Raw genomic sequence first — 19,015 nt, forward strand, 5'->3', positions numbered from 1 at the left:
CAGTCATTGGACCTCGACCAACACAGGCAGCTATGTCGCGATACGATAAACCGCAATCGCGATAGGCTACAATCCGACCTTTATCAAAGTCGGAAACGGAATGGTACGCATTTCTCCTCCTTACACGAGGCATCACATCGTTTCACCAGGCAACGCTGGTCAACTGCTGTCTGTGTATGAGAAATCGCCTGGAAACTTTCCTCATGTCAGCACGTTGTAGGTGTCGCCACCGGCGCCAACCTTATGTGAATGCTCTGAAAAGCTAATCATTTGCATATCACAGCATCTTCTTCCTGTCGGTTGAATATCGCGTCTGTAGCACGTTATCTTCGTGATGTAGCAATTTTAATGGCCAGTAGTGTAGCAATATGGAGTAACTGAAGTCAGCGTTAGATATTGGGTATGGGCGGTCATCTAATCAGACCTTACAGCGTCTCAATGACAACAACTTTATACAGTTACCTTCAGATTGCGTTATGCCATTTCTATCAAGCTCCATGCCCGCTCCAGACCTGTATGTCTCGAAAATTAGCCTGCAAACCGAATCGCAATTCGTTGTAGAAGATCCAATCGCCCCATGGGTTGAGGGTTTACCTGAGCACTTCTACGCAGACGTAGGCGAGATCACACGCAACACGTGGCGGCTAGCGGTGTGCAGCCACCAACAGGCTGTTTGCTCTGGAGTGTGTGGTCATTTAGCTGCCGTGAAATGTGATCCCAGGTTCTAGGTATTCATACATCAACAACATATTGACCTAAATAACTCTGCCAAGGAGTACTGACCGCCGGTGTGTACGGCATTTGACGTATCCGACGGACTGAAACTTGCGGCAGGACCTGGAGGTAACACTTTGCGGCACATAGATGACTTCTGTCTGCGTTTGGCCTACTTGCAAATGCCCAGTTATTCTACTGTTCGACATAACAACAAAATTAATAGGGTCGGCGCTCAAAGATGTAGACAACTGCATTTATCTACGCTACAGGGTACTTTTCTAACAGACCTCGTGCAAGAAATCAGTGTAGTGCGTAGTACAAATTGCATTGCACACGGTGCATGTGGATGCTTAAGGGGGAACTTTCATGCAAATTATTAAATTCTCAGTTTATTTTTTATTTGTTAGTAGAACTCACGGATAATAAGTTCCCAAAGTTACAACGATGAAATCGTACCCGAAGAGCCAGAAAAATGATTACATATGTGACCTGACCTTCCTGCCACAATTGGTCTTTGAAGCGACACTTCAGTACTAGCGCGGTGAACAAAGATGCCGTGAATTACTTTCAAGAAACACACGGGATACATCTAGAAGGCTGTTAATCCTGAACGTATAACTGTGTGGCAACGGCCTTGCCGCAGTGGATACACCGGTTCCCGTGAGATCACCAAAGTTAAGCACTCTCGGGCGTGGCCGGCGCTTGGATGGGTGACCATCCAGCTGCCATGCGCTGTTGCCATTTTTCGGGATGCACTCTGCCTCGTGATGCCAATTGAGGAGCTACTCGCCCTTAAATACGAAATTTAGGCGACATCAGTGGATAGCTGTGGCTTGCCTGTTACTATACAGGTTTTTGATTATGTATACTCTTGATATTAATACAAGCGCCATGAATCAGTTTCACGACAGGAAGAGGTCAATGAATTTGTTTGCACTTAACACAGTATGTAACGTAACTGTATTACGTATTGCGCTGGTTTATTGTATGTGTCTATTGTGAACAGGTACATATGATGAGGTACATTCTATAGCGATACACACCTGTGTAATATTGTCTGTCTTGACTGTAAACATTGTAATACTTAGGTAAAGACAAATAACGTAACAAAAGAGTGTTTTTCTGAAAAAGCTGTCATTAACGCACTGTTTTGGTCAAGAAACATCATTGTTATCTTTAGAGGTCTATTTTGTGCGTTGATGCAATCTCGAGCGAATAACACGAAAAGAGTTGCATACTTTGCTACGAGGTTTAAAACTGTGCCAAGAATCCAGTTCCTGAAATCACAAGCATCCTTTGTGGCCGTAAATGTTGCTCAGCTTCGCTTTCACGTCGTTTGTGAACGATTGTGGAACATCTTGTATCTAGCACTGCAGTGCACTGCAGCAGCAGAACCGTTTAACTTTCTCTGACCTCGGTAGCTGTCCGCTGTGAATCGTGAAGTTGCCAGCACCAGAACTGGCAGGCTGCAGGTTCAAGTGCTGCCTCGAGCGTCTGCTCTGACTAACTCAGACAACCACAAAATCACCAGATTATTTTTACCTGTATGATCTGTAATGGGGTGTCATAAGAAGGCACCAGGTAGCTGGAGGAGGGTCGGGGGGAGGGGGTCTCAGAGCCGACAGGTGAATGGTTAGCTTCTTGAAGGTTCTTTCCTGAAGCTTTCAGTATCACAGATCACGAAAAGTTGACTCTTAAGGATGGCGTGTTGCAGTAAGCAGTTCCGGGTCATCAAATAGTTTGCCGGTGGTTTGAATTTTGGAATGGAATCGTGTGCGGACACGGAAAGGGACTCGCATGGTAAGCCCTTCTTGATTTTCTGCTATCTTGCAAGAGGAGTCAGCTAAGCGCCACCAACAAGTTCTGATCCGGCATTTCCACTCACAACATCTTCTATAAGATGTAAGTATTTCAGTCACTCATTTATGCAAATGATAGGCCACACACGAGGTCAAGGTAGACAGAGGTGTGCCACGACATGACGTATCACGAATTTCAGGAATTTCAGTCGGGAGTAATTTGAAATGTAGCGAAACTTTATCCTCTGACACAAAGCGAGAGTTTGCTTTCCATATATTTCCAAAACCTTAGATTTATTGTGTACATCAGAAAATGGAAATATGTCACATACACTGTGTGATCAAAAGTATCGAGACAGCTTCAAAAACATACGTTTTTGATATTAGGTGCACTGTGCTGCCACCTACTGCCAGGTAGTAGTCATTAGACATCGTGAGAGAGCAGAATGGGGCGCTCCGCGGAACTCACGGACTTCGAACGTGGTCAGGTGATTGGGTGTCACTTGTGTCATACGTCTGTACGCAAGGTTTCCACACTCTTAAACATCCCTAGGTCCACTGTTTCCGATGTGATAGTTGAAGTGGAAACGTGAAGGGACACGTACAGCACAAAAGCGTACAGGCCGACCTTGTCTGTTGACTGACGGAGACCGCCGACCGTTGAAGAGGATCCTAATGTGTAATAAGCAGACATCTATTCAGACCATCACACAGGAGTACAGACTGCATCAGGATCCACTGCAAGTACTATGACTGTTAGGCGGGAAGTGAGAAAAGTTGGATTTCATGGTCAAGCGGCTGCGCATAAGCCACACATCATTCCGGTAAATGCCAAACGACGCCTCGCTTGGAGTAATGAGGGTAAACATTGGACGACTGAACACTGGAAAAACGTTGTGTGGAGTGACGAATCACGGTACACAATGTGGTGATCCGATGGCAGCGTGTGGGTATTGTGAATGCTCGGTGAACGTCATCAGCCAGCGTGTGTAGTGCCAACAGCTAAATTCGGAGGCGGTGGTGTTATGGTGTGGTCGTGTTTTTCATGGAGGTGGCTTGCACCCCTCGTTGTTTTGCGAGGCACTATCACAGCACAGGCCTACACTGATGTTTTAAGCACCTTCTTGCTTCCCATTGTTGAAGAGCAATTTGGGGATGGCGATTGCATCTTTCAACACGATCGAGCACCTGTTCATATTGCACGGCCTGTGGTGGAATGGTTACACGACAATTACATCCCTGTAATGGTCTGGCCTGCACAGAGTCCTGACCTATAGAACACCTTTCGGATGTTTTGGAACGCCGACTTCGTGCCAGACTTCACCGATCGCCATCGATACCTCTCCTCAGTGCAGCACTCAGTGAAAAATGGGCTGCCATTCCCCCAAGAAACCTTCCAGCACCTGATTGAACGTATGCCTACGAGAGTGGAAGCTGTCATCACGGCTAAGGGTGGGCCGACACCGTATTGAATTCCAGCATTGCTGATGGAGGGCGTCACAAACTTGTAAGTCATTTTCAGACAGGTGTCTGGATACTTTCGATCAACCCATAGTGTAGCTTTAGCGCGCATGCTTTTACTCTGGAACAAGATAATCTCGCTGACGACATCTGTCTGAAACGCGTGGTTATTCTTAAAGGAGAGTATTTTCTAACCTAAAAATAACATCGGGCATACCCCAAAGTGTTATAGGATTATTACTATTCACAATATACACTATCCGATCAAAAGTTTCCCGACTCTTATTAGTGTACATCAGTATGGGATGTGCCCACTCTCCGCCTTTATTACAGCTTGAACTTTGTAGCGGACGGTTCAGTGAGGATTCTGGTAGTCTGGGCGAGTGGCAGCCCAGTCTTCCTCAAGGAGGTTGTGATTTTGGACGTTGGGATCAGGAGTGAAGTCGACGATGTTCTGACTCATCCCAAAGGTGTTCCATTTGGTTCAGAGCGGTAGTCTGAACAGGCCAGTCCACTTCAGGGAAGTCATTATGGAAAAACCATTGCCTCACAGACGCTGCTTTATGAGAGGACGTATTGTCAGGCTGATACAGGAAACCATCGCTTCTGAACTGTTCCTCTACTGTACGCAGTATACAGTGGTGTAAAGTACGTTCATATCCTTCCATATTTAGCGTTTTGTTAAGCACAATAAGGGACAATACCCTAACCACGACAAACACCTCTACACTGTGACATCACATTATGCATCCTTTACTGTTGTCAAACGCAAACCCTTCCAGCGGAAAGCCAGTCAGTAAAGCGTGATTCATCGCTAAAAATCACTCGATCCCAGTATTCCAGTCGTCTGTGTCCAGTGGTGTCGCTCTTTACATCAGCTCAAATGTTGCGTAGCACTGACTGCAGAAATGCGCGGCCTATGAGGAGCTGCTCGCCACCGAGCGAGGTGGCGCAGTGGTTGACACACTGGTCTCGCATGCGGGAGGACGACGGTTCAAACCCGCGTCCGGCCATCCATTTTTTGGTTTTCCTTTATTTCCCTAAATCGCTCCATGCAATTGCCGCGATGGTTCCTGTGAAAGGACACGCCCGATTTCCTTCCTCATCGTCGACACAATCCAGGCATGTCCTCCGTCTCTAACGACCTCGATATCAACGGGACATTAAACCCAGTCTTTCTTCCTTCCTTCTTTAGGAGCTGCTCGTCCACTGTATCCTATTCTTTTTAACTCCATACGCTCTGTCATTGTGATAGCTCGCTGGCCAGTAGCACTTTGAAACTCGCGAGTCATTCTTTCCGCTGATTTCATGCGATTTTTACAATCACTCTCCACAGTGCTCGACGGTCCCCGTCCGTCGGTTACGGTGACACTGTACGTGAAATTCGTTGAAATTTGACATTTTTTGTTTTCTACTCCATAATGTGCTTTGGGCTTTCCTGGACATTTTGGTATACAATATATTAAAATCAGACAATTGTGAGACCTTTAAATAATATTTTGAATGTTGGCGTGTGACTGTCAAATTTCGCCACTACCCATATACTGCCACAGTTGAGCCGTCATATCTTGGGAACTACACAGTCTAGAAGGCTGTGACTTGCTTCGATTTGTGTCTCCTGCTACGTCTCAGAAGTTGGCCTTACGAATAAACAAATCAGTCCTTTGTTTCTGATACTAGTTTTCGTTTCTAACAGTGTGATTATCGGCTATTTTTGTAGTAAGCTAATTTCTATTGCTCTTTATACGTAAATAAAATGACTAAGCGTAAAAGTAACTTCAAGGATCGCAAATTTGAGGGTATAACACATATGTGATACCTGCATTTTCTTCTGAAGTACTTGAAAACAAGTGTGTTAACAGTGAAGGACACACTTGGTTTAAATACAGGCAAGCTGAATTTTCAGGAACCCTGCATGAATTTACACATAAACAGCCGGCCGGGGTGGCCGAGCGCTTCTAGGCGCTTCAGTCTGGAGCTGCGCGACCGCTACGGTCGCAGGTTTGAATCCTGCTTCTGGCATGGATGTATGTCATGTCCTTAGGTTAGTTAGGTTTAAGTAGTTCTGATGACCTCAGAAGTTAAGTCCCATAGTGGTCAGAGCCTTTTGAAACAATTTTTACACGTAAACATTCTCTTCGTTTGGCAGTAATGGAGGCAATCAAACTTCTTTACAGAGATTTGGCAATTCTGAGCTACTAAAGAAGTGTTTACATGGGAAGACCCAGACTGTGAATGAGTCCTTCTGTTATGTGCTGCCGTGTGCCTAAAAATGTGTTTGTTGGCCTTATGACTCTAAAGTTAGCATTGTCTGTAATAACTTTTAATGGTGGGAACTATGAAACACTTAAGGTTCTGGAGACAGATTTGGACAGAACACAGCTAAAGGACTGCGGGAACTGGATGAGCTTCGTGTACGTGAAGCAGAGTTAGCTGCTCAGCAAATGACAAAAGAAGCAAGAAAGAAAAGGAGGCGGCAAGCATTGGGGTGTTCTGAAGAAGACACAGACTATGGGCCAGGGAAATTCTAGAGCATAAAAGACGGAAAAATGTAAGTCTGTATAGGAATTGGTAAAAAAAAAAAATTTAAAACCTCAATATCTCTGAACTGTATTTTTTGCAATAAATGACCCGTTTTCTAAAAATGTACCGATGGTAGAGACATGAAATTTTCACAGCATTTCAAGTGTGAGATTTAACACAAATGGAACTAGAATAATTAAAATATCCTGAGTTGTTTTGTTTTTTGTTCATTTATTTACAAAATTCTGTCAAAAATTGAGTGTTTGAAAAAAAAAAAAAGATAACATGCTCCATGGCTATACTCGGGAGACGACGGTGTTGTATACAGGGTGGTCCATTGAAAGTGACCGGGACAAATATCTCACGAAATAAGCGTCAAACGAAAAAACTGCAAAGAACGAGACTCGTCTTGCTTGAAGGGGGAAACAAGATGGCGCTATGGCTGGTCCGCTAGATGGCGCTCCCATAGGTCAAACGGATATCAACTGCGTTTTCTTTGAAATAGGAACCCCCATTATTTATTACATATTCGTGTAGTACGTGAAGACGTATGAATGTTTTAGTTGGATCACTTTTTTCGCTTTGTGATAGATGGCACTGTAATAGTCACAAAGAACGTGGTATGACGTAACATTCCGTCAGTGCGGACGGTATTTGCTTCGTGATATATTACCTGTGTTAAAATGGATCGTTTACCAATTGCGGGAAAGGTCGATATCGTGTTGATTTATGGCTATTGTGATCAAAATGCCCAACGGGCGTGTGCTATGTATGGTGCTCGGTATCCTGAACGACATTATGCAAGTGCCCGGACCGTTCGCCGGATAGTTACGTTACTTAAGGAAACAAGAAGTGTTCAGCCACATGTGAAACGTCAACCACGACCTGCAACAAATGATGATGCCCAAGTAGGTGTTTTAGCTGCTGTCGCGGCTAATCCGCACATCAGTAGCAGACAAATTGCGCGAGAATCGGGAATCTCAAAAACGTCGGTGTTGAGAATGCTACAGCAACATCGATTGCACCCGTACCATATTTCTGTGCACCAGGAATTGCATGGCGACGACTTTGAACGTCGTGTACAGTCCTGCCACTGGGCACAAGAGAAATTACGGGACGAAGACAGATTTTTTGCACGCGTTCTACTGAGCGACGAAGCGTCATTTACCAACAGCGGTAACGTAAACCGGCATATAATATGCACTATTGGGCAACGAAAAATACACGATGGCTGCGACAAGTGGAACATCAGCGACCTCGGCGGGTTAATGTATGGTGTGGCATTATGGGAGGAAGGATAATTGGCCCCCATTTTATCGATGGCAATCTAAATGGTGCAATGTATGCTGATTTCCTACGTAATGTTCTACCGATGACACTACAAGATGTTTCACTGCATGACAGAATGGCGATGTACGTCCAACATGATGGATGTCCGGCACATAGCTCGCGTGCGGTTGAAGCTATATTGAATATTATATTTCATGACTGGTGGATTGGTCGTCGAAGCACCATGCCATGGCCCGCACGTTCACCGGATCTGACGTCCCCAGATTTCTTTCTGTGGTGAAAGTTGAAGAATATTTGATATCGTGATCCACCGACAACGCCTGACAACATGCGTCAGCGCATTGTCAATGCATGTGCGAACATTACGGAAGGCGAACTACTCGCTGTTGATAGGAATGTCGTTACACGTATTGCCAAATGCACTGAGGTTGACGGACATCATTTTGAGCATTTATTGCAATAATGTGATATTTACGGGTAATCACGCTGTAACAGCATGCTTTCTCAGAAATGATATGGTCACAAAGGTACATGTATCACACTGGAATATCCGAAATAAAGCGTTCAAACGTACCTACGTTCTGTATTTTAATTTAAAAAACCTACCTTTTACCAACTGTTCGTCTACAATTGTGACCCATATGTTTGTGACTACTACAGCGCCATCTATCTCAAAGCGAAAAAAGTGGTCCAAGTAAAACATTCATATTTCTTTACGTACTACACGAATATGTAATAAAAAATGGGGGTTCCTATTTATAAAAACGCAGTTGATATCCGTTTAACCTATGGCAGCGCCATCTAGCGGGCCAACCATAGCGCCATCTGGTTTCCCCCTTCAAGCTAGACAAGTTTCGTTCTTTGTAGGTTTTTCGTTTGACGCTTATTTCGTGAGATATTTGTCCGGTCACTATCAATGGACCACTCTGTATAAATGATCTAACGGGTAACGGCGGGAGCTCCATGACTATTCGGGGGACGAAGCTGTTGTATATAGATAAGTAACAGCGCTAGAAAATTGTAACGAAGGGCAGAGGACCTACGCTTACTGCAGGCATTGGATTGGTTGGTTGGTTGTTTTGGGGAAGGAGACCAGACAGCGAGGTCATCGGTCTCATTGGTTTAGGGAAGGACGGGGAAGGAAGTCGGCCGTGCCCTTTGAAAGGAACCATCCCGGCATTTGCCTGGAGCGATTTAGGGAAATCACGGAAAACCCTAATCAGGATGGCCGGATGCGGGATTGAACCGTCGTCCTCCCGAATGCGAGTCCAGTGTCTAACCACTGCGCCACCTCGCCCGGTCAGGTATTGGAAGTTGGCCCTCAACATAGTAGACAGAAAGACGCATTATTGTATGATTACACGGCTGCCGAACAAGGCAGCTGCCTGACGTGAGGTTCATAGAAGAATACTCAGCGAGTGTTGTTCACCTACGAAGGAAGTAGCTTACAAAATCCTCTTTTGACCAGTACATGAATGTTCCCAGTACATGAACGTTCCTCGTCAGTCTGGGCTCCGTACCGGATAGGATTGACAGCAAGAATAGGGAAGATCCCAAGAAGAGCAGCGCGTTTCGTCACTGGTTCGTTTTGTAAGCGCGTAAGCTTCACAGAAGCTTACTAGTAATCGTTCTTCCTGTGGACCATTCGTGACTGGAACAGGTTAAGGGCGTAAGTGGCAGTACTACATAAAGTACTCTCCACCGCGCACCATAAAGTAGCTTACGGAGTATAGATATCGATGTAGAAGTGAAAAAATAGTGCCTGAGAATTGTTTGTTATTTTCTTCGGTGTTAACTGGAATTAATATTCAGTTTTACGACCTATCTACGTGGTTGCGTTTAAGTGCTTCACTGTACGACCAATCGTACGAAATTCGTGTGGAAACACATCACTATTAATTACATCTGAAGACAAACCTCAGATGTAGGACAAGCTGAAAGCGATACAAAGGCGAAATACACTTACACAACGGCTGACCCCATTATTATTGGCTACACTTGAGAACAGAATGATGCGTAGGTTCTGATGTTAGTAAGATACATTTTTAAAACTGCACCGGACCACCTTGAGGCAGGTTTTCGCAATATTGAAAGAGTCGACAGCTTTAAATACCTTGTGGGAGCTTGCGAAACTGAAACAGGTAAAAGAGACGCCAGCAGCTTCAGACGGCACGTGTGCTACTTTTCATGGGACATACAGCCTTGACACGATGGGGATCAATCAAGCTGTGGTAACTCAAACATTTCAATACAGGATTAAGGAAAACTGTCACTTCGGAAGTGTAACCATCTGAATGATGAGAACAGCTGGGCCAAGAAGGGAAAAGTAACTTGAAAAGAAAATGTCTTGCAAAATTACCAGGCCAGAGATTGTGGACCGGACAGTATAGGTGAAGTGGACGAAAATAATTATATCAGACAGCGAATTAGACCTATTATAGATTCATTGAAAAGCGACAAATGAAAAACATATGTAAGCCTCTGGACAGCAGACCTCAAGCTCAGACAAATCATTCCATAAGTAACAAAAAGGCTTTGAAAACAGCGGATTAAAATCAGAGGACATTTCAAACCGGGAAAACCTGGGTCTTTGCGCAAAAAGGAAGTTTCCGATAACGTATAGACGCTGCTTAACGTGGTATGTAATCGCCCTATAAGAATAAAAATCTGAGATTGGTAGGAGTGCAGACGTATAAGGTAACACAGTGAAGGAAAACATGAAAATACACAGAGTTATAAATATTTGTTGGTTTTCTCCTTCAGTACTAATTCATGCCATCCAATAAGGTCTCCTTTTGCGACCCTCTCTCTCTCTCTCTCTCTCTATATCTCTCCCTCCCTCTCTCTCTCTCTCTCTCTCTCTCCCCCCCCCCTCTTTCACTCCACTCCCTCCATCACTCCCTCTCTGACACACACACACACACACACACACACACACACACACACACACCACACCACACCACACCACACTTACCTTTTCTCTTTTATTTGTCTGCCAACGTTTTTAATACATGTTATTTCAGTAAGCTCACAATTTCTCGTCTAGCATTACCGTTCATTGACTCTCCTGTTCAAGGGCAATCTTTGATTCGCTCGCAATGACGGGGCACAACAGCGAAGGTTGTAATTTGCCACCGTTTCCGATACATCCTGTTAGGCCGACAAGGCCGCTAGTCTGGCGTTCAGGGCCACGAGACCATACAATTGCCAATGTAGTGCACACGTGTTTATGCAAGCAGAAGCCGTTTATGACACAGTTGCAGTAGAAGCATCTTTCAAATTTTATTTCGCATTTAAGAAGCGATCATTACACTGACCACCGTATCTGCCTGAGGACACTACTTTTACACGAAATTCGCCTTAATTCAGAAATGATTTACTCTACTTTCATAATGGAGATATGTGTAACAGATTTCCCAAAAGACGGTTATATAAAGGATCAGGGTATCCAGAAACAAAATTGAAGAAAATATTCCAGATACCCGAGGGTCCCAGTGGCAGCAGTCAAACCCCAACAAGAAAATAGTTTTATTGTGTTTGACATGTGTGATGTATTCGCAACTTCGTTTGTCTTTTGAAGATATCTATTTGAAAGAACGAAACTACAAGTGGTAAATGGAATCCGAAGCACTTCCTAAGAGTTTTCAGGTACGTATGTATATGTTTGCTCTCACGTTCTTCATAAGCTCTTGTATATTACTACCTCAATGACCTTCGTCGTAAGGCTATACCATCACATGCCAATTATATTGATTTCTTACTGTATGTAACCCCTACTTAGTTGATAAAGTATATGTTGTATGTCCGGAGCCGCGCGACTGCTACGGTCGCAGGTTCGAATCCTGCCTCGGGCATGGATGTGTGTGATGTCTTTAGGTTAGTTAGGTTTAGGTAGTTCTAAGTTCTAGGGGACTGATGACCATAGATGTTAAGTCCCATAGTGCTCAGAGCCATATGTTGTATGCAGTTGACGCATAATACACACACACACACACACACACACACACACACACACACACACACACACACACACAGACAGACAGACAGAGACAGACACAGAGAGAGAGAGAGAGAGAGAGAGAGAGAGAGAGAGAGAGAGAGACAGTTAAGGGGGACCACTTTTACACTTTCCTTACTGTTGTCTCCGTTGATCGGATTACAGCATGATGAGACAGAGATACGAAATCATATATTGTTTTGTAAGGCGTATCCAGGAACTGATACATAATCGGATCATATATTTAGTATTGATGATGAGAAGGCTACAATTTAATAGAATCATTAGGAAAATTCAAAGTGTGAAGAGTCAGGATACTGAGGTATTGAGGAATGATGACGTGTGTTTGAAGATCGATGAGGTTGCGATTTTAATACCTTAGTAAGCAGTACAGTAGAAGAGGAATGCACATCCATAAAAAGGGCAATTGCTGTTGATCAGTGAAAGAAGAAAAGAAAGGAAAACTGCAGTATAGGTCACTTAGGAATGAAATAAGTAGGGCGTGCCGGGAACCTAGGCGAAACTGCCACAGAAGAAATGTGAAGGAATCTGAAAGTAAATGGTCATCGTTAGGACGGATTCAGCAAAGATCTTTCGGTGAAATTGAAACCAAATGCCTCAATTCTGATAGTGCAGAAGCAATTCCATTATTAAACGCAGAGGAGAGAACGTGTAGCTGGAAGGAGTACATTGAAGGCCTCTACGAATCATAGTTTGATAGTGCTTTGCAAAACTTGCGGTAAAACAAGGCAAAGGGGAGAGAGAATTCTCATTCAGAAATTCTATAATCATTGAGAGAAGTATCAGCCAAAGGATTAATCGAGTTGGTGTGCAGAATTTATGAGACTAAAGACACACCATCGAACTTTCAGAAGAACATCATCCACACAATTTCGAAGATAACATAGGCACATGAATGCGAGAACCTGTACACGATGAGCTTAACAGCTCATGCTTCTAGGTCGCCGACAAGAACAATATACAGAAGACTGAAATATAAAATGAAGAATCTGTTACATAACGATCAGTTTAGGAAACGTAACAGCAAAACAGAGGCACGTCTGACTTTATGCTTGATACCGGAAGCAATGCAAGAAAAATCAAGAATAGTATCTATTGACAAGAGAACGCTTTAGCCAACATAAAATTGTGTAAGGTATTTGAAATTGTGAGGAAAATAGAAATAAGCTATTGGAAAATGCGGGTAGTGTATAGTATGTACAGGATCCAAGCGAAAACAGTAAGAATGGAATATCAAGAGTTCGGATTAGAAATGGAGTAAGACACGGATGCAGTCTTTCGCTCCTTCTGTTCAAGCTCTACGTTGAAGAAGCAATGGCACAAATAAAGAAAGGTTCAGACGTGGGATTAAAATTTAGAGACAGATTGGCTGATAACATTGTTATACTGAGGTACAGTAACTTGATATGTCGAATGGAATGAACAGTCTGATGAGCACAGAAAATGATTTGAAAGTAAAGCAAAGAAAAACAAAAGAAATGAGAGTAGCGGAAGTGAGATTTGCAGTAATTGTAACATCGTAACTGGGGCTGAAGCATTAGAGGAAGCGGAGGAATTCTGCTACCTTTCGGCACAAAAATCCACAGCGAACGAAGCAAGGAGGACATAAAAAGCAGACCAAGACTGGTGAAAAGGATGTTAATTGCTAAAAGAAGGCCACAAATATCAAATGTAGGCCGTAATTTGAGTTAGAAATGTTTGAGAATGTGCGTTTGGAGCATAGCATTGCGTGATAGTGAATCATGGACTGTGGGAAAACTGGAAAAGAAGAGACCCCGAAGCGTTTCAGGTGTGGTGCTACAGAAGAATGCTGAAAATGAGGGAGACTTACAAGACAGTAACTGCTCAGATTTTCCGTAGCATCGCCGAGGAAAGGAATACGGTACATGATAAGAGGACACTTGTTAAGATATTAGGTGGTAAGTTCCCTGGTACTAGAGGGAACAATGGATGACAAAAACTGTAGGGGAAGAGACATTGGAATGTTGTTGTGGTCTTCAGTCGGAAAATTGCTTTGATCTAGCTCTCCTCGCTAATCTATCCTGTGCAAGTGTCATCATCTCCAAGTAACAACTGCAGCTTACATCCTTCTCAATCAGTTTAGTGTATTCATCTCTTCGTCTTCCTCTACAATTTTTATTCCCCCACACTTTCCTCCAAAACTAAACTGGTGACCCTTTGATGTCTCAGAATGTGTCCTCTCAACCGATCCCTGGTCGTGTTGTGCCAAAAAATCTATTTTCTTCGATTCGATTCAATACCTTCTCATTATCCACTCCATCCACTCATCTAATCTTCGGGGTGCTTCTGTATTTCCAGGTTTCAAAAGCTTCTCTTCTTGTACAAAATGTTTATCGTCCATGTTTTATTTCCACTCAAGGCTACACTCCAGACAAAGACGTTCGGTAGAGACTTCGTAACCAAATGGTTCAAATGGCTCTGAGCACTATGGGACTCAACTGCTGTGGTCATAAGTCCCCTAGAACTTAGAACTAGTTAAACCTAACTAACCTAAGGACAGCACACAACACCCAGCCATCACGAGGCAGAGAAAATCTCTGACCCCGCCGGGAATCGAACCCGGGAACCCGGGCGTGGGAAGCGAGAACGCTACCGCACGACCACGAGATGCGGGCACTTCGTAACCCTTAAACTTATAGTAGAAGAAGGAAAATGGCCAGTTGCATTGGTAAAGAACTAAATTTCTTTCTTTATTTCCTGCATCTAACGATATTATGGTTTACAACGTGGCTCGCCCACGATGTAGCTTTTAACTACATCCTGTCGTAGTCTTAAATTGCAATAGTTCAGAAGAAAACACTTTTTGCATGCTGCTCATTAAGTTTCTTTTTATTTATCTTGTGCACCTTGACGCGTTTCGCCTTAGTTACATGGCACCTTCAGTGGTTGTGAGGTCACCGGCTAATTCATTATTTTAAAGCGAAACAGCTCTCTCTCAGGTGGCCAGCTGGTTGAAGTTTGCGCACTTGTTCTTTTGGTCACCGTTTTCAGCGTATGCAACTATTAACCCACCCCTACTCTGTTGCAGAGTCTAAAACTAGCATTGACTAAAATTAAAAGCCACAAAATTAATGTACCTTCACTGAAAGTGGGAAACTAGGCTGCTGTAGTAATTGGCTTTGGCGGCTTAGAAGCTCATTTTGAGGGTGCAAATCCAAGAGATGCGGCATTGAACTCTCAGTCGGTCCTAGGTTAATTTTCTGTCACTTAAAAGACCTTGCGCATCAGCAAAGTTTTGATTATTCGGAAAACGCCAACAGTCTCCGTGATTCGGAAAATGCGTTAAACCGTAGATCTCACTTGTAACTGGCAGAGGGAGGAACCCCGATCAGAAATTCGAGGGAGACAAGGACATAGCACCCCCAATGTGAACATCTCTAGTAACGCACTTTGGTGTTCGAACCAGGCTTTGGATTGAAGACAGATTTCGTTTACTTACTTCAATAATTAATTTTTGGTTTGACTCATCTTTATGGGTGGGAGCCACACACACTTTAAAGCCACGGCTGGTACATATGACCATTACTGTGGTATCCTGCCCACTGGTCTATTATAGGATGTCTAGGATGCTGTTTTCTCGGACAGCTAGACAACATATAAGCAAATCATATTAATGGAGTTTATTACAGTAACTGAACTGACGATGCTTAACTTGCGTATGTACAAGGTGGTGTCGCAAGCAATTGGCGACATGCAAATAATAAGTGTCCTTTGAAATATACAGTTTCCATGCAAATAATTGATTTGGATCACAAGCCATGGATGGCTCTTGTAGTGCCCGTCTTCTGGTCCGTCTTCTAGTGCGCCCGCGGCTAGCCGGCGCGTCGCTTATATTCTCTTCGTGTAGAAGCCGTGGTGACGCCCTACTCGGCGTACCATTGGCTGACGTCGTCTCACAGTCCTCTGCTCTTCCGCTCTTCATCGTCGTGCCGGCGCTTGTCGTTACGCCGGAACAATTACTATAATCTATAGATATCAGACCGCTGATGAGAAAATGTTTTCATGAAATCTTGACAGGCCAACGGCGTTTTAGTTTGACAGTTTCTTACTACACTGTACGATGAGGGGAGCTTAATATCATATAGCGACGTTCCTGTGCACGTTAGGTCCACAAATACACTTGCCAGTCTGCAGCTCGTGGTCGTGCGGTAGCGTTCTCGCTTCCCGCGCCAGGGTTCCCGGGTTCGATTCCCGGTGGGGCCAGGGATTTTCTCTGCCTCGTGATGACTGGGTGTTGTGTGCTGTCCTTAGGTTAGTTAGGTTTAAGTAGTTCTAAGTTCTAGGGGACTGATGATCATAGATGTTAAGTCCCATAGTGCTCAGAGCCATTTGAACACTTGCCAGTGTTGACCTTAACTTCCCCTTTTGCTTCCTTTATTTCCTTACAATAAGAATAAATAATAATTATTTTTCTATTTTTTTCGTTACATATACAGGGTGGTCCATTGATCGTGACCGGGCCAAATATCTCACGAAATAAGCGTCAAACGAGAAAACTGCAAAGAACGAAACTTGTCTAGCTTGAACGGGGAAACCAGATGGCGTTATGGTTGGCCCGCTAGATGGCAATGCCATAGGTCAAACGGATACCTATTTTTAAAATAGGAACCCCCATTTTTATTACATATTCCTATAGTACGTAAAGAAATATGAATATTTTAGTTGGACCACTTTTTTTCGTTTTGTGATAGATGGCGTTGTAATAGTCACAAACGTATAAGTACGTGGTTGTTGGGTTGTTTGGGGGAAGAGACTAAACAGCGAGGTCATCGGTCTCATCGGATTAGGAAAAGACGGGGAAGGAAGTCGGCCGTGCCCTTTGAAAGGAACCATCCCGGCATTTGCCTGGAGCGATTTAGGGAAATCACAGAAAACCTAAATCAGGATGGCCGGACGCGGGATTGAACCGTCGCCCTCCCGAATGCGAGTCCACTGCGCCACCTCGCTCGGTTAAGTATGTGGTATCACGTAACATTCCGCCAGTGCGGACGGTATTTGCTTCGTGATACATTACCCGTGTTAAAATGGACCGTTTGCCAATTGCGAAAATGGTCTATATCGTGTTGATGTACGGCTATTGTTGTCAAAATGCCCAACGGGCATGTGCTATGTATGCTGCTGGGTATCCAGACGATATTATTCAAGTGTCCAGACCGTTCGCTGGATTGTTACGTTATTTAAGGAAACAGGAAGTGTTCAGCCACATGTGAAACGTCAACCACGACCTGCAACAAATGATGATGCCCAAGTAGGTGTTTTAGTTGCTGTCGCGTCTAACCCGCACGTCAGTAGCAGACAAACTGCGCGAGAATCGGGAACCTCAAAAACGTCGGTGTTGAGAATGCTACATCAACATCGATTGCACCCGTACCATATTTCTATGCACCAGGAATTGCATGGCGACGACTTTGAACGTCGTGTACAGTTCTGCCACTGGGCACAAGAGAAATTACGATGACAGATTTTTTGCACGCGTTATATTTAGCGACATTCACCAACAGCGGTAACGTAAACCGGCATAATATGCACTATTGGGCACGATGACTGCGACAAGCGGAACATCAGCGACCTTGGCGGGTTAATGTATGGTGCGGCATTGTGGGAAGAAGGATAATTGGCCCCCATTTTATCGATGGCAATCTAAATGGTGCAATGTATGCTGATTTCCTACGTAATGTTCTACCGATGTTACTATAAGATGTTTCACTGCATGACAGAATGGTGATGTACTTCCAACATGATGGATGTCCGGCACATAGCTCGCGTGCGGTTGAAGCGGTCTTGAATAGCGTATTTCATGACAGGTGGATTGGTCGTCGAGGCACCATGTCATGGCCCGCACGTTCACCGGATCTGACGTCCCCGGATTTCTTTCTGTGGAGAAAGCTGAAGGATATTTGCTATCGTGATCCACCGACAACGACTGACAACATGCGTCAGCGCATTGTCAATACATGCGCGAACATTACGGGAGGCGAACTACTCGCTGTTGATAGGAATGTCGTTACACGTATTGCCAAATGCATTCAGGTTGACGGACATCATTTTGAGCATTTATTGCAGTAATGTGGTATTTGCAGGTATTCACGCTGTAACAGCATGCATTCTCAGAAATGATAAGTTCACAAAGGTACATGTATCACATTGGAACAACCGAAATAAAATGTTCAAACGTATCTACGTTCTGTATTTTAATTTAAAAAAACCTACCTGTTACCAATAGTTCGTCTAAAATTGTGAGCCGTATGTTTGTGACTGTAACAGCGCCATCTATCACAAAGCGAAAAAAGTGGTCCAACTAAAACATTCATATTTCTGTACGTACCACACGAAAACGTAATAAAAATGGGGGTTCCTATTTATAAAAACGCAGTTGTTATCCGTTTGACCTATGGCAGCGCCATCTAGCGGGCCAACCATAGCGCCATCGGGTTTCCCCTTCAAGCTAGATAAGTTTCGTTCTTAGTAGGTTTTTTGTTTGACGCTTATTTCGTGAGATATTTGGCCCGGTCACGATCAATGGACCACCCTGTATTTGTGACGACACTTTTTACTCTTATGTTGGTGCATTGTGATGAGTTTATACCCAATATTGCTATATGTTTTGCTTATAGCACGTCTGAAGATGAAATTGCATAATTTCGAAATCGATCATTTGAATCAAGCGTCGGTTCGGGGTTCCTTCCTCTGTGTGTCGGTGTCCGTGTGTGTGAGCGCGCGCGCGCCTGTGTGTGTGTGTGTGTGTGTGTGTGTGTGTGTGTGTGTGTGTGTGTTAATGTCTGTCTCCTCTTCTCCCCCCCCCCCCCCTCCTCCTCTTACACACACACACGCAAATATTACTTTCCAGTTACGCTCACTTTTAAGTTGAAACTGGTGGTTACGGTTTTATCAATAATAATAAGATATATCAAATGTTTTATTATAATAATACTTTGTACAGATCCTTGCGATTTTAATAATAATAATGAAATACATCAAATGTTATACTATAACAATAATAATTTGTTTACATACATGCTTTGTACAATGCTTTAGCGTGATGTCCAAGACCTAATAATTTATGAAAGTGTAGTATTTGAAAGGCACTCCTCGAAAATTTTAGAAGTACATATGCAGTCGATATTATTAGTATTTCGCTAAGCAGTACGACTATGAACATAGGTGTGCACACTATGGCTGCGTAAAT

The sequence above is a fragment of the Schistocerca serialis genome, chromosome 2 (genome assembly GCF_023864345.2).
Source record: "Schistocerca serialis cubense isolate TAMUIC-IGC-003099 chromosome 2, iqSchSeri2.2, whole genome shotgun sequence".
In the NCBI taxonomy this organism is placed as follows: domain Eukaryota; kingdom Metazoa; phylum Arthropoda; class Insecta; order Orthoptera; family Acrididae; genus Schistocerca; species Schistocerca serialis.